Consider the following 17,686-nt stretch of genomic DNA (forward strand, 5'->3'; position numbering starts at 1 on the left):
ATCTGCTTTTATAGAGGTTTCACACTTTAGATGCCGATGAGCATTTAATCAAGTGCATTTGATTATCAGCTCTTGTTGCTAGTTACTTAATTCCTGAGAGCAGAAGGGGTGTAATTAGTTTTTCACACTCTGCTTTTAGCTTAGTTTTTGTTAAATAAATAATTATATCTTGTGATAAGTCATGTTTTGTAGCTTATCTGCGGTTATATTTACCTCATTTTATTTTTTTTTATTGTCCTGATAAGTAAAACCTTAAGCTCTAAAGAGGGTGTACTTAATTTGTTTTTCTACCATTGCTTGTGTTTGACATATTATATATTATATATGTGTTTGGATATTTAAGAAAATAAAAAGACACATTTCTTCATTACCTGCCTGTTGGAAGGAACAAGCAGTAAAGAAAAGATGCAAGCAAGTGTAGAAACTGAAGAGAGATGTTAACATAGACAAAGTGTGCACACTAAAGAAGGTGTTGTACCAAGAAGAGATATACCTAAAGCAAGGCAGGCAATCACAGTGAAGTGAAACACACAAGGACAGGAAGTGAAGACAAAACCAAGAGAGGTGAGTGAGTCAAAACAAAAGTAAAAGGAAAGCAAAAAGGAAATGAAACAAAGAAGAAGATGACCTTGGGAGCAGGATCAGGTGTGATAGTCTAATCCTCAGGATAACAGCTGCGATTTGCTGCTTAACCTTCTCTTAGAAAAGATAACTTTGATGTGATTAAGAACAAAGAGAAACTATTTTGTTTAAAATCCACATCTCATTCTTTCATATATAATACATTCTGAATATATACTATATACCCCTCATTAAATTACAATTCAAGTGAAATTAATTTCAAACCTCTTTTTTATCTCTTGAACCATGCCAGGCAACTTCTGGTGAAGCACAGAATGACTTTTGAGAAACAGTTAAATGAGGCATATAATTCAAGTTCATACAGAGGTCATGTTCAGCTATTATCTCCTCAAGTTTTCCGACTTGGCTGTCATCTTCACTCTTCTCATGCAAGTACATGGAGCACTTCTATCCTATTTTAAAATCGGGGTATATTTTTGATTATTTCTATTTAATACAACCCTCTCTGAAGGGATAACTTGATTGAAAAAGTCACATTGTGACTTTGGCCCTGTCTGCTTTCACTGAAGGTGATAATCCGAAGAGCTGCTTATTGTGTTGTTGGTTTGCTTCTCTGGTCATCATTCAAATTCAAGATTCAATGAGAAAAACAAGTGACTAGGATGACTATAGAACTGGTGAATAGGTCTAGCAGGCAGAAAAACCAAGGGCAGTTTATGTAACTGTGTCCGTGCTTTACAGATGAGGTACTTCATAGTACAGTATATCTGTCATTTAAATAGGTTTGTCATATTTTTACGTAAACCTGGAAATAATCAGAAAGTTTAGATCCATAAACAAAAGAAGGAGAAATATTTCTGATTCTCTGCTGCATTTCTTATTTTCCATCAATAAGCAGATGTGTGACAATGGTCATGTCTCAGTCAATTTTACTAACAGCTGGATTTCCACAAGTTATACATTTCCTCTGAAGCAGCGTTCAGATGATAATCAGGTGGATTTAAACGACTCATCAGAGGCTTGCTGGGGGAAATCAATCTGCAGCTTAGCTCACCTGTGGCTTGTTAAAAAATAAAAAGTTTTACTGCCGAATGTTGGTTTGAATGACACTTTGAATGAACATTTTCTCTCATTGGTTATGTGACTTACTTTGTCAGCTCATATTAAAAAGGTGGCACACCAAGGATGGCGCTCACCTAGATCTAGCACTTGCACGGCACAAAGGTCTGTTCAATGCACCATGATTTCATGCCGCAAAAAAGGAGAAATAGTTATATGCTCTGTTGGAACTGAATGCATTCGTGTTGCAAATACAACCTCATTTACAAGCACATTAGAGATTTAGTACCACTGCTACAGTGGGAAAAAGAACTGAAGTGTTTTTGTTTTTCTGAGTACAGGGTAGCAGAGGCTAGACTGAAGGTTTCCAAAGTGGCAGATTAAAAACACACAATGTGGAACTGGATAAGTTGTACCATAAAAAGGCCAAGTACAGTTTGCTGAAGGTAAAAGAGCTTGTTAGCCAGTTCTGCTCTGAGAGCACGAAGGTCTGTTGTCAAGAAATATATAAAGGTCTTTGATGTTTTGCATATTCGCAACTATATGCATGTGTTTCTTCTGTATTTAAGTTTGTTTTAAGGTCATGGGGAATAAAAGTAACCTTGACAGGTGTTTATAAGATGCCTCTTGCTCTGGCTTTTCAAGTTGAAATTGGCTGAAGGATCTCCAGTCTCTTTACATCACACAGAGCCATGAGAAAAAACTGTTGGAAACAAAGCATTAAGAGCACCCTCAAACCTGTTTTTGTTGTTGTTATTATTATTATTTTACTTACTTTACTTCGCATTTAAAATCCTGCCATGTTTGATATATAAAATCACCACTGTAACTGTATGTATAGAAATAGAAATTATAGAAATTAATAAAAAAAAAATATTCTCTCTTCCTTTAATAGCAATGAAGGTATAGCATATACAGCCAAGGCACTAATTAGTTTCAAGAAACAAGTTGGAAACTATGAATGCTTCGTATCAGGTACAATTAACGATCTGAATTTTAAGTGACAGGAAGAGATCATTAAAGATTGGTAGTGACACACCTGATAGCAGGAAGTCCTTCCTCTCAGCGTTAAAGCTGACAGATTTGAGAGAACTAGAATAAAATTAAATTAATAAAACGTCTTTTCAGATTCCAGAAATGACAGAATGAGTTGTCTGTCTCATTTTTAATTATTGTAAGTGTGATTCCACAGTTTGGGATAAACATCAGGATTTGTCTTATTTGGTCTTTGTCTGAATAAACATAAACTGTTAACGTGCCTGATCTGTGTATTTTATATTTGTAACATACAATTTCAAAATGTACAACATTGTTTTGTCATATGCTTTTTTGTCAAACATGTCGTCATTTGAAGCTGCACCACCATGCTGCTATTTACATATAGATCTAGATATATATAGATCTAGATCTAAATAAATAGGTATAAAAATATATATTTTCTGTTTGTCTATCACATACTCAAGAAGCTATTTATAAATAGCTTTGGGGTAGTGGTCTGGCTCATGATGCTCCAGTATGTAGTCAACTTCAGTTAATCCATCGATGTATGTAAGTGATGTGGGTCAAACACTAATTGCATAAAATTACTAGTAAGGAAGCATAATTCAGTGGGAAATGAAATGGGATTAATGCACTTATACAACATTATGGTGATACGTTAATTGCTATTGACTTCTGTCCCATAATTTGGGATGACTCATTTCCGAGCATCCTGTTTGTGTTTTCATTTTATTCTACAGAACAAAGCGCATTCAAAGAGGCCATGGATAATGGGCTTAAGCTTATTTTTTGATACTATGGACTATACCCTACAAAGGTATGGTACCACTAAAGTGATGTTACTCTGTATTGTGGAGGTTTAACGGAGCTGGGTAGCCACATGCACAATTCTTCCATATTAAATTTTTGCCAAGCTTTTCTTAAAATATAAAGCTGTATTCAACTATTTTTATAATCAAAAACTGCAGTTCACATTCTGCAGTCTGCTCAGGCTGAATCAAACAAAATTGTACCAGATTCCAGACAGAGCGGAAACTTATTTTGTTCTCAAAGAATATTCTGTAATTTCAATTATGTGATAAATTTATGTTTTATCTCAGAGGACGGCAGCTTACAAAAGACCCTATAAAGGTAGGAATCATAGCCAATAATGAACGTTGTATGGAAAAGATATGGGACTGGTCACTAAGCCACATTTGTCACATTTGGTAAGTATCTCATTTCCATTACCTGTGGGTGATATATTCCTGCCCAATACATCTGACCTTTAACACAGAGTTGGGATTAAGGAATATGACAAAAATCACTCAGGAATAATAACTCATTCCATGTAGTTCACTGTATGTGCAGAGATTAAGTGTTTTGGCACTGGTTAGTTAATTATTTTGTCACTTGGGAGGGAAACTGGCAACAGCTAATCCACTGGGTGTCTGGTTCAGAAGTGCAAGTGATTAATTTGAAAGAAATGTGTTTCCTGTTCAAACAACAAAGCACTTTTAGAGATAGAAGGTGGTTGACCAAGGTGTATTGTGACAGTTTGTCAGTAAGGTTAAATGTTAAAAGTGTTCTGGTGTCCAGTAAAGAACATTTTTACTGTTAACTGGTGTTGATCCAGAAAGCTGCAGCTGTGTGAAATAGGAGTCTTGTTACTTGAAAGTAACAAAGAGCAATAAGCCTGTTAATTTTTTTATTGGTTTTGGTGACACACCCATTCGTTTCTAGTAAGAGGAGAACTTTGATAACTTTGTGATAATAAAAGCTAAAATTTAAACACATAAGACGACAGCCATGAACAGTGATAGATGATGCATACAATGTACAAGCACAACACACTGTAAAAACATTGTAACATAAAAGTATTTTACTGTGTATTTTACAGTTTTGTACTGTTCTTCTAGAATATCATTAAATTTACATAAATAGACTGTGATTTTACATTTCAAATGTAAATTAACATAAAATCACTGTAAATGTAATAAAACATAATTTTCTTGTTTTTTAAAATATATATGCATATTTAGATTGTTAAAATACATTCACAAATGTATCATAATTTCACAAATATTTGTCCGTTATTTGAAAGATTGAACTGTTAAATTCAAATGTAATGCTATGGAAAAATATATAAAATGATTCTTATAAACTTTTTTTACATCAAATAATTATTATTATTGTTGTTATTTAGGGCGATGGTGGCTCAAGTGTTGGCAGTTCGCCTTGTAATCAGAAGGTTGCCGGTTCGAGCCCCGGCTCGGACACTCTCGGTCGTTGTGTCTTGCCTAAAGACACAACGACCGAGAGTGTCACCTACTGGTGATGGCCAGAGGGCAATTATAAAGTGGAATTGTAAAGCACTTTGAGGGTCTCAAAAAGCGCGATATTAATGTAATCCATTATTATTTAAACCAACTGTTAACTGTATATTTCTGTACATTTAAGTATTATTATTCATATTGCTGCATTCATTGATCTTGCTTATAGGTAATTTCATTGTTTAATCACATTAAAATGTACCTGATTTAATGTTTAAAAGCTCTTGAAAAAGGCAAAATCCCATGTAAAATTAGGGCAACAAACTGTATTGTCATTACTGAAAATTGTATTTTCATGAGAAAGTTATTTCAAATAATGTCATTCAAAAAAATTTGATAGTCTAAAAGGCTTAGTTTGCCTCTCTGCTTACATGAGTCAAAACAAAAATACATGTATTGCGGCTTCATTACATTGCCCGGTATTAGAATAGATTTTCAAATAATTATATAGTGTTGGTTTACCTGAGGCTCCAGGTCCTTCACTCTCGTAACATTATCCTTACAAAGCTATTGGAAATCCAGGCTGCCGGCAGTAATCGAACAAGAAGCATGTTAGCTTTTTTTTGTATAATAGTTGTCTCAATTGTTTTACAACTAAATTAACCAAATTTTTGTTTTTTGCTTAATCAGTTGCACTGTAAGAAGCATGCTATATAAACATAATTCCTTAAAAAGACAGTATTAAAGTCTAAATGTAATTTAGTAATTGTAACAGAGTAGTAACAACGTATCTTCTTCTCTGTCTTGGAAGGTATATTGTTTTCAAAATGTGACATCTTTCTTTTAAAAATCACCTCAGGATGACCTCAGTGCTGCCGTTTCTGGGTTATGTATCTAAATGGCAGCATGGAATTGCTTTGAATGGAATTTGCTCTCGCTTTGAAGACACACTCCTGCTGTGTGTTTGCACAACTCCAGCCCCAAACTTCTGTCTGCTGCAGAGATTTGTTTTAATTTATTTATTTCCCCCCGGTAGGAGTTTTAATTTTTTTGTTGGCCCAAAGCTTGAGTGATTCAGGTCGCTTTGTCCGTCACAGTCTGTCCTCGTGACGGGGCCATGTGTGCGGTAGTCAGGGCACACAGAATCAGCTGCCAGCTGAATTCTCCCTATTTTGCTGTACATTCCTCATGAGTACACCGTGATGAAGAATCTTATGGAAAAAAAATGTTGCAGATGAGAAGAGATGCAGTGTTTATGCATAACTAGACACATTTCCCCTCCTTTCTTATTTGTGGAACACATGAAGGCTCATGAATGAATTTGAGCGCTTTGGCGTGTTGTCTATGTGTGCCAGGGAAGAGCTCCATATGTGTGAGTAAAGTATGTGCTCATGCTGGAATCACATGTTTTGCCAGACTCCATGGTCACTAATCCCCCCTTTTTTGCCAATATTTCCACTCTATCTGGTTTCATCAGGCAGGGATTACACAGGATTAGACAACCTCCCAGAAGCTGACATGCATTCATTCATTAAAAACCCAAATGGCATTGCTCACTCAGCTCTAATTCAACCAAAATGCACCAATTACAACACAACCACTGGCGTTTATTGCTGTAAAAATGTCTGTAAAATAATTTATATGACGTGGCTGCTTTGACAGGATTGCTGTGTTATGTGCTCTGTGTTTACGTAACAATAGCGGTGAGGACAGCATGGGGTCTTGATGTCACCAGAATGGGGGTGGTATTGAAGTTGTAGTTTAGCTACCTTCACTTGCCCTTTACCTCAGAGCTGCAGCCAATGAGTGTGCAGGGCTTTATCCCTCTGGCAGGCTGCTTCTCTGTGCAGATGAAATAATCTGAGACTGGAAGACACTCTCAGATTTTGACTGTAGGTCACAATTTATTTATGCTTGATGCCCGAATGACTTTACAAGGATCAATAAACAGTAAAAGGACATTTTAATCTTAAATGTTCTGATTGCGTGCCCATTTCTAGCCAATCAAAAACTATATGAGCATTTTGATTTTGATGCATTTTTTAATTTGGGGCAGAGTGACACAGTTTGGACTCAAACTGGGCTCAGTCATGATTTTTTAATTTTTTTCTCATTAAGCCAGGCTCCCATTGTGCTCTGCTGAGGCTCATTAGGCATCTGTCATTTAAGTAAGCTGCACACCAGATGATGGACAGCTCTGTCCTCCCCGCCATTTCACAGGCTTGCAGACTAAAAGAGTCCTTCTCAGTCTGTTTCCATTTTCTTCAAATTAGTGATAACTTTCAGATTCTCCTTGAATGCAAAAGGGACTTTTTTGATGAACAGCTTAATGTATCCAGTGGCTGTATATAAAAATGCCCACTAAGACATTTGTTAACCTCTGTTTTGAAGGCTTGAGCTGAGCTTTTTAACCCATGGCCATCTCTTGAAACCAAACAAGGACCCTGCAGTCATATATGGTAGCAACTTGTCTATCAGAGGGTGTCCACATCTGCTTTCAAATGTGACCATAATTTATCAGCACACTATTAAATGCAACTTTCACAATGACAAATATTACGTACCCTCAATAAAAGTGTTGGATGAGTGCTTTTTTTTCTCTTGAGAGCTCCTCAGTCTGGCACTGGCTTGCTAACATGCTCACTCAATAGTCATCACTATGTCCCAAGCTCTTGACAAATACCATTTAAAAAAAAGGGAGAGAAATCCAAGTTTGTAAAGAGATTTTATACAACATCACTATAACATATGTTTATACAAGGTGCTTAATACACGGTATGGCCCTCTCTGAAAGCCTTGTGCATGGACTGCATAAGTCACAGGGTGGGGTGTTGCAGCAAGGATGGCAAAAATACAGGCTGGAGTTCTTCATTCCAGTCAGATGATCACCAACAACAGATCAGAGATGGAGTTGTGATGGAGGTAGCAATGATGAGAGTGTTGTGCATACACTTTTTGTAGATGAAGCCACTAGCTTGAGAATGCAGTAAACAGAAAACAAAAATTCTGAGATGAACAATGAGTTAAATCAAATGAAAACAGATCCATCTTTTTCCACTTATTCGGGGCCGGGTCACAGGGGCAGCAGCCTAAACTGAGAAGACCAGACCTCCCTCTCCCCGGCCACCTCCTCCAGCTTGTCTTGGGGAACACCAAGGCATTCTCAGGCCAGCTGAGAGATATAATCTCTCCAGCGTGTCCTGGGTCTGCCTCAGGGTCTCCTCCTGGTGGGACATGCCCGGAACACCTCACTCAGGAGGCATCCTTGTCAGATGCCCGAACCACCTCAACTGGCTCCTTTTGATGTGGAGGAGCAGCAGCTCCACTCTGAGCCCCTTCCAGATGGCAGAACTTCTCACCCTATCTCTGGGGGAGAAGACAGCCACCCTTTGGAGGAAGTTCTTTTCTGCCACTTGCATCCATGATCTTGTACTTTCGGTCACTACCCACAGCTTGTGACCATAGGTGAGGGACATAGATCGCTTTTACACTCAGCTCTCTGTTCACCACAATGGACCCGTACAGCGTCCGCATCACTGCAGTCGCAGCACCAATCCATCTGTCGATCTCCCGTTCCCTTCTCGCATCTGATAGAAGTTTTCGAAGAGATTAAAATGATGTACTGAGGATTTAACGCAAAGTTTGAAAATGTATTGCACAAGGTAAAATTTGAGCAGAAAGATACTCTTTGAAGAGCTGACGCCTTACCTGACATATTTTCTGAGCAGGCTTGGTCTTCATATGCAATCGTGGCTCAAGAGTTGGGAGTTCGCCTTGTAATCAGAAGGTTGCCGGTTTGAGCCCCGGCTTGGACAGTCTCGGTCGTTGTGTCCTTGGGCAAGACACTTCACCCATTGCCTACTGGTGGTGGTCAGAGGGCCTGGTGAGTTAATCTGACTCAGAAACCAGACTAGTGACTTGGGTAACCCCTTTCTAAATCGTCCTTTGCTTTCTGTGTTCTCTGACTCTAATGGGACTATGATTTACATCATGTTGTGTTCAGTAAAACTCCACCCTACTGTAGCGATTGAGAGCATGAACAGACCTGGAAAGTCTTAAATCAAGTGTGACGTAGGGTCATTTTCACCTAAACTGTAAAATTGAACTTCCTTTTTGCCATTGTAGAAGTATGTGTCTTAAAAAATGTAGTTTTAAGACACATGGGCTTTGCTTTTCAGAGGCTGTAAACAGTTTCCACACTGATCCATCAAGAAATGGTGCATCATCTTTCTGCTTGCCAGGATGATTAGGAACAGCACTTTAGAAGCACCAAATAATGGTCACTAAGACCAAAGAAGATAATACGCCTAAAGAACAGTGTGTCACAGATAAGGTGTGTGCACAAACAGATCTGAAACCACTGCAAGTGCATTAATTTATTTTTTCCACTAAATGACACAATGTCCTCGTGAATGCCACTGTCATATAATCAACTTGCATATGTAAAGTCAATATAGATAGGGAACTAGCACCAATAACAGGTTTCAATGCACCTGCTTTTTAAAAGGAAAGAAGCTGTGATGTAAATGTTAACATACAGTCAAAAAGGAATGACACATATGTTCTTCCTCCACATTTTTACAGCACATTAAACATTATGTAACAATTACTGTGACACATAAAACACCATGTGAAATACTCAAAGACGACAGCTAAATACAGCTTCTAGTTGCAGACAAAGGGGGATCAGAGATGAATTACAATGTAGAATACAACACCCCATAGCTATCGCCCATGTCTTTCTATTGCTGTGCTTTATTCTGCAGCTGTTCATCAGAGTGTTACATGAACTACACATTTGCACCTGTATGCTCAGCTGTAAAAACTCCTGTATTCCTGCAGTCTCCTTTTCACTCAGCAACAAGATTTTCAGTTTCTTCTGTTCCTTATATAAACTGCCACATATCCATACAAGCTCAAACTGAATTACTACAGTGTATTTTATTATATGTCTTTGAAAATAAATTAGTTTTTGTCTTATTTATAACTTATTGATCTCTCCACTACTTAATCACAGTATTTGAGCCAGGACTGTGACAAGAACCACAGCTACAGCCAGGTCACGAAAAGCAGAAAAACACTAAGCCAGAAAAAAGAGAAACAAAATGTGAATCAGACAAAAATTCCAAAATAATTATAAGCATTATAGGCATTCATGTGTCACTGTGTCATTCCTTGAACTTCTCAAGCCACAAGAAACCAGAAGTGAGTCACTTTGTGAGCAAGATGTTGTCGGAATGACGAGGAGGAGCAGGAAGTATACTGTGGCTTTTTTTTTTAAAATAATAAAGTATGATGTTATTCAGTCGTCATAAAACACAAATAAAAAGAAGTTGTATTTGTTCCCATCCATTGGTGAAGTGTGTAGCAGAGCATGATAATCCACTTTAAGTGTTGTAACATAACAAGTGAAGCAAGCGGCAATTGCTGGTGCTGAAAAATGAAATGCCAAAAATTTTGGGGTTATTCAGCCAGTTAAGGCCGACTCCAAAAGTGAGTCAATCTCCACATTTGCTACCATTCATACATCCAAATCTGATGACTTCTGGCCTCTCAAAAAAGAGGGTGATGTCCATGAACCAGTTAGTTGCCTCATAATGGCTAAAATGCACATCTTGTACATAGAGTCTGTGGAGTGAACATACAGAACAAACAGTCAGTGAGTGAAATGTGAAACTGTTGTATAGATTTGTATATATACTGTAGTGTATAGTATACTCCTCAGTAATGTACTATACAAGTAGGTGCACATTCCAAGTGTTCATTATTTTGTTCATATACTATACTCTATATATATATATATATATAGAGAGAGAGAGAGAGAGAGAGAGAGAGAGAGAGAGAGAGAGAGCCTGCAGGTGTGCTTTGACTCACTGATGAAGTGCCCACAAACTTTAAATGGGATGGCATATCACTGCAAGGTGCTCTGGTAGCCCTGCCGGTCATGTGTTTTTCTGAAATCGGGAAAGAAATTTAACAAGGTCTCCCCGCCCCATAGCTCGAACATGTTGTGAAACTAAATCTGCTAGTTGTTCACAGCACTGAACAAGTGATGATAACTACTGATAGTTGAAGTGGTTCAGGTCATTGTCCACTTTTAAAATGAACAATGATCCCACTGATGAGAGCAAAACCACTGGTGGTCAGGTGTGAACAACCGTGGGGATACTATGAAGGGAAACTAAGTTGAGTGAGCATAATTTTGAAGGGAGAAATAAGAGGAAGAGTTTTCTGATGTTATTTGTTGAACTTAATTAGCTAAAGTTTGTCTTGAACACTGTTTTATGAGGAGAATAATAAAAAAAATTCAGAATTTATCAAATCTAAATGTAACAACATAGTCTTTGTGGAAGGAAGGTCAGAATTAATTAAAATCCCTTTTGAAGGTGAAAAATGTAAATATTGCAACATTTTCTCAAAGAAAGCCCCCATTGAGTTTTGTAGTCCCTCATTGCTTGATACTGCGCACAATAAACCAGTTTGAAGTTCAAAGTCAAACCCATCTAATGACTGCCATGAAGAGAAAGGCACGGAAACGAACTCCATGAATGCTTGAAAATAAGTGAAACATGCTCTAAGCCTGCAGCATGTATCCTCATTTACGTCATAACAAAACCGGTGATTCTCTTTCTTTTATTTTTATAACAGTGAATTTCTTTAACATCAAAACACCAAACACCATCAAGCTTATCCACTTCGACTGTGTCAGCACACGGATGCAAAATTTTGCCCTTTAGGTATGGTGCCCCCATCAGGATGATCAGCGTTATGAATACTGCCGCAAAATGTTATCAGACCCTCTCACTGATTTGCTCTCTATATGGTAACGTTATTAATTCATTAAGTACTTTATTCACATTTCCATGACTTATGTAAACGTTCCTGCATGATAACCAGTTTTAGGATTTTGAGGTGAGCGTTACTGATTTGAACTAAACAGTGTAGGGACTGGAAACTGAATATTTTTATACGCTACTGAGGTCTCACTTATTTACAAAGGTTATTTGAAGACTGAGGACTTGATGTTATGTCAAAGACTATAATTATGCTGTTTGCCTACACTTACACAATATTTTTCCATGAGCTAAAGCATGAAAATGCAAACTGAAGCCAAGTTTGAAACAAAATGATGGTATAATACTAGCAGACCGTTGCACAGAGTGCTGTGGCAGGGTCAAAGTAGCTGACTTTAGTACATACATAAAGCCAAATGCACAACAAAAATAAATAAATAAAATGTCATCATTGCTTAAAAGCCTTGGCTTTTCTCTGAACCTTTACCATTAGCACTGGCAGTACATCATATTTTGATCCAATGCTTTATGCGCCTGGGTCCTCGTGACATAAGACCAATCAATGCTCTTTTTAGACATATTTTAGACATCAGAGCTTGGAGGTAATAAAATTCTCAGATAAAGCAGAACAGCGGCAAAATTTTATTTACAGGTTCACAACAGACTGGAGAGCACAATTTACACAGTCGATGTCCTTTGTTAGTTGGTTGGCTGCCAATTGATTTTAAAGTTCTTTCACTTATTTTTAAACCCTGAGACGATCTAGTCTTTCAGTGTAGAACAAGGAGCTGAGGTAGCTTTTACCCTCTGAGAGGTACAAGGTGTCTACAAGCTGCAAGTGCTGATATCATTCAAATTAAAATGTATTTTTATTTTATGTTTTATTTTTATTTTTTTTTATTTACCATTGTCTTTGATAATGACTGATTGCTTTTAGTTTAGTTCATGCCGTTCCTTTTTACTTTACATATTTTAGTCTTGTGAGGGTTCTCTTGCAGTTAGTTGCAGCCCATGTTTGTACTATAATGGACCTTTGAGAAGCTGTACACTTCTCCTGTTCGAAACAAGTAGCTTCAGCTCATTTTTCTTTATGACACCTCTCCTTTTAGTTCAGCTTTCTTCTGATTGGCTGCCTCTTGAAAACAAAAGACTTAAAAACTGGGCTGCTGTGTGACAAGATTAGCAAAAAAACAAACCCATTTTGGCTCAAAGGCGTTACTTGTACATATGCTGACTCATTATTTAAAACTCTTAAAGCTAATTATCACACTATGTCAGTAAAAGAAAATATAGAAAAATCCATAAAGTTTGACCCTCTTTATCAAGTTAAAAGTCATTTAATGAGTGTTTCACTGAGATTGTTACTTCAGAGGAGCATATATTAAGGAATGCAGTGGTCTTGGATGTGACAGGACCTTTCTTTTATTCAGGTCCAAAAAATCTTAAGAGATCGTCTATTGTAATGTAGGCTAGACACATTTGTATAACAACTCTCATCAAAACAGTCTCTTAGCCTCTTTCTGTCATCCACTTACAAGGAATTGTGATTTTTGACCATGCTTTAAAATTTAATAAACAGATTAGCTCTGTAGTTCAGACAAACTTCTTTCAACTAAGGCTCCTCACTAAGCTCAAAGCCTTCCTCCTACCACATGACTTTGAGAGTAATACACACTTTTATTTCCTCTCGTTTAGACTATTGCATCTCTTTATATGTTTATATGGCTGTAATCTAATATCACACCTGCAAGCTGTTCAAAATGCTTCAAAATTCTTTGTTCACAGTTTTGCTTTTTGTTAGGTTCTGATTTTTTCAGTAGTTCTATAGTATTCTTTGCCCTCTGTTCTGTTTGAGCATTATCCTGTATGTAAATTTGATGTTTCAGCATTTCCTTATTTGGTATCAACGTGGCTGTGGCTCAGAAGGTAGAGTCACTAATCAGAAGGTTAGTGGTTCTATGCCAGTCTGTTCCAGCCTGTACCTAACACAGGTGTTGCTCAAGTATTCAGCAAGATACTGAATGCCTAGTTTCTCATCACAGTGGGAATGTTAGATAGAAAGCACTTAGGAATGGAAGAAAGTACTTGTATGAGTGAAAATGGCTGATTGAGGCTTTTAGTATGAATCACTTTGGGTGCTCAAGCAGAGAAGAAATGTGATATAAAATAAGCAATCAGTGTTATCAATCATTTATTTTTTAATTTTATGTGTTTTGCTTCCTGTCCCATTGTTTAGATCAGCCATCCCCAAAGTCAAGAGTGCTGTGGGCCACTCAAGAACCAGAAAGTCCCATGCGGCCTACCCAGTCTTAAATCTTCACTCTAATTAAAAGACAAGTGAAACTGATGTTTTGCCTTTTTTATTCAAAAAACATAAACAACACAGGCTGTTGGCTATAAATTGCTAATGCTACCCAGGCCACTATGTGACCCGTCTGTTACTACACACAAACCTCAATATAACAGCAGCAAATTTAGAATCGGAGTAATGAGTAATGTCATAAATTTACCACCTCCTTTTAACAGTTTGTTTATTTTTTATATCAATCAATATATATATTAATAGTAGATAAATATCTCACTGTACATAGTTGTGAGTCATTTTAAACTGAATTCCTGTTAGTACTGTGGCCCACCTACAGTAACTTCGCAGCCCACCAGGGGGCTCACTCTTTTGCAAACAAGTGGTCTTGATTTAATGCAGCTGTCTCCTTACCCTGCTGTCTCTATTTCCCTGATTACTCTCATATGTATAAATCATCCTGTTCTTCTCCTCACTCCTGTTAAGCCCTCTTTTGTGTTTGTTAAATGATTAAGAACTTAATTGGATTTAGTTTGTCTTTATCCTTACGGACTCCTCATAGTAGACTTCATATCAATTTTAAAAAGATGTGCTTTTTTCTGTCCTCCTGCTTTTTTTTTTGTTTGTTTGTTTCATATCTGGATTTAATTCCATGCACATCTTAACAAGTAGAAACAGAGACCTTGTTGTTGTGATAAAGAGTGAACGTTGCTGTTTTGGAGCATGTTTTTAAAGTTAGTTTTCTTCCAGTATTTGTCTCTTAATTCTGAACAATCTGTCTGTACCTACCACAGAGAAAAGCCCCCATAACACATGTTGCCAGTATGCTTTGCTTGACGCACATAGTTCTTTGTGTGTGTGTGTCTGTGTTTATCTGGTTTTTGTGTTTTTTGAGTCCTTGAAATGATGTTTGGCAGACTTTGAGTGGGCTCTATATACTTTTTCTTGTCAACCGTCTGTCTGGCCATTAATTGATAAGTGCAGCCGAGTTGGTCGCCCATACAACAGGTTCTCCCATCTCTACAGAGATCTTCAATAACTGCTGGGTTCATAGAAAGGACTCAATATAAGATGGATTTAGAAATTATGTTTAAAAATAAAGCCAATGGAGAAATTTCATAAAACTGCAGTCTTTCTAATGGCAAAGAGTGGATGAGTCATCTCCCAAAATCAGTTGGATTGTATAAAAGTCTGAGGGTAAAACAAATAAATGCACCTATTGACCATGTTCGTGCCTTTCCAATCATTTTGAAGGCAAATGCCTCAAGATAATGTGAGTTTTACTGTATTAAAAGTTTATCACAGGAGTGTTCATTTAGCATTTGGTCACTAATGTTAAAAAAACAAACAAATGTTGATCACAAAAGTATGAAGCTTACATAAAGTTCTAGTCATATAATTTTTCCAAAATACTGTCCAATGGTCTGGTATCTCATCTAGAAGTGTACCTATAAAATATTATTTCCTAGATCTGATATCAGGCTTCAGGAAATTGTACAAATAAAGATAAACGTGAATGAGTAGATGGATGCAAATTCTGTACTTTAAAATGTGTATTAATGATTAATTTAATCAGTCAAATGTATTTAACCCTGGAGAACCCATGATTTCCCTAGTAAACCGATGGGGTCGGATCTGACCCCATGGGTTCTCCAGGGTTAAAGGTGAAGCGTTTGACTTGATTTCTAAAGGATTGTTCTGCTCGACGAGGAGGAAAAACAGACTAAAGTGACTGAGCTGGAGCATTGGAGTGGTTTTCATTTTTTATTCAGTGCAGAAATGACAGTTGCCTTACATCAGCAGGTCTTGGGTTTGAATCTAGCTTGGACGTTGCTGTGTTGAGTTTGCATGTTGTCCCTGTGCCTGCATGTGCTCTGTCTTCGGCTTCTTCCCACTCTCCAAAGATATGCTTGTTACGCTAATTTGTGATTTTTCTAAATTGACCATAGGTGTGTGTGAGAGCATTTCTGTCTTAAGTCCAATTACGGCTCCCATGACTCTGAATTAGATAAATAGTTAAGAAAATGGATTGATGTGTGGATAGAGGGGCGTTAGGTACACTCAGTAGCACAGGAACAGAGCCAGAGGGAGAGAAAGAGAGCCAGGGACAACAACGTCACATTAGAAAGGTATAGTAATCATCCACAACTATTTTCAATTGCAGATGATAAAGGATTCAGAAAGTTTATTCATGCAGGCCCATATGACAGAGAATATGCATGTTCCTTTTGTTTTCATATTTTAATTTATATTTAATTGTGTTTGCAGTGTTTTGTGTTGTTTCACTTTAAATTTGTAAAAGGAAAAAGCTGAAAATTTAAATAGTTAAAAGTTGAATTGTGAATAGTTGATTTTTGTATTATATGATTTATTTATTACATTTTATGTGGAGTGAATAAATAAAAGTATATTTACAGTGGCCCCTAGAGACAAAGCACATACAAACTTCAAATCACGTACAAACTCTGAAGCACGTACAAACCCTGAAGCACGTACAATCTCCAAAACACGTACAAACCCCAAAACACGTAAAAACTCCAAAACACGTAAAAACACGTACAAACTCCGAAGCACGTAAAAATTCAGAAGCACATAAAAACTCAAAACACGTACAAAAGACAACAGAAGTGCTCCAGGATGCTAGGCGCAGTGTTGAGCTTTTGTTACCTAGTGGCTACACAAGCCAGCAAGTACCAACGACCGGATTTGGTGTGTGGTAGTAACAGGTAAATGAACATTGTTTTTAAATTATTTGAATATATATGAGTGCCTGTGTATAAATACACAAACAATACACACATGCTTTCAATTGTGTAATGTAAGTGATCTAGTAGCTCTGCTTTGGAAGTTCAGTTCATGCTAAAAATGTGTTTTGGAGTTTGTACGTGTTTTGTCTCTAGGGGCCACCGCATATATTTATATATAAACATATATAAATAAAACCACTTTTTTTACGTTAGTAATTCCGTTTGTGCATAATTTTATATTATTGTTAATAATAAATTAATTAAAGCAACAAAACAACCTGAAGAGCCGGTTCGGAGCCGAAAGAGCCGGCTCTTTTTAGTGAGCCGAACCGAAAGAGCCGGATCTCTAAAAAGAGCCGGAAATCCCATCACTAGTACTTGTAGCTGTGAAAGAAATCACTTGCTGTCTCTCATGTCTCCATTCAGAGTGAAGAAGTAAAGAGAATAGATAGTAACAGCATTTAAATCAACTCAGGATGTAGAGTGGGACTGCAGTCCTTCCATTTTTTTTCAAGTCATGGAAATTTTTATAAGGGATCATCAGTGTGTCAGAATGAACCAACATTTTAGTCATGGCACATACAGATCTGCTAAAATTTGAAAAGACAAAAAAAAAGTGAGACAAAAGGCAGGTTCAAATATAACACATAGTAAAACAAGAGACCACTGGGAAGCAGACGTAACAGTGACAATTTTGTATGGTGTGTTAAATCATCAGTTTTGTGGATTGTCAAGAAAAGAAAAGGTGACAGAGGTCATTGGAAATATGCCCAGACTGGTTGGAGCTGACAGAAAGTTAAGTTCAAGTGCTGAACAGAAAAGGTTCTCCACATGCAAAATCCATCCAGTCTTGTGAAGAATGGGCTTAAAACACAAAAGACCATGTCAGCCACAAACAGAAGCCTGAGTCTGCAGTGGGTAGAGGCCAAATAAAAATGGACATTAAAAGAC

The 17,686-nt window shown here is 37.2% G+C and overlaps 1 protein-coding gene across 1 annotated transcript in view; it reads right to left on the reverse strand.

Moving 5' to 3' along the window:
• s100p (S100 calcium binding protein P) overlaps positions 1–17,686 on the reverse strand; it is a 320,093-nt gene that overhangs the window by 93,870 nt on the left and 208,537 nt on the right. The window lies entirely within an intron of this gene.

The sequence above is a fragment of the Neolamprologus multifasciatus genome, chromosome 23, assembly GCF_963576455.1.
Source record: "Neolamprologus multifasciatus chromosome 23, fNeoMul1.2, whole genome shotgun sequence".
Lineage (NCBI taxonomy): Eukaryota > Metazoa > Chordata > Actinopteri > Cichliformes > Cichlidae > Neolamprologus > Neolamprologus multifasciatus.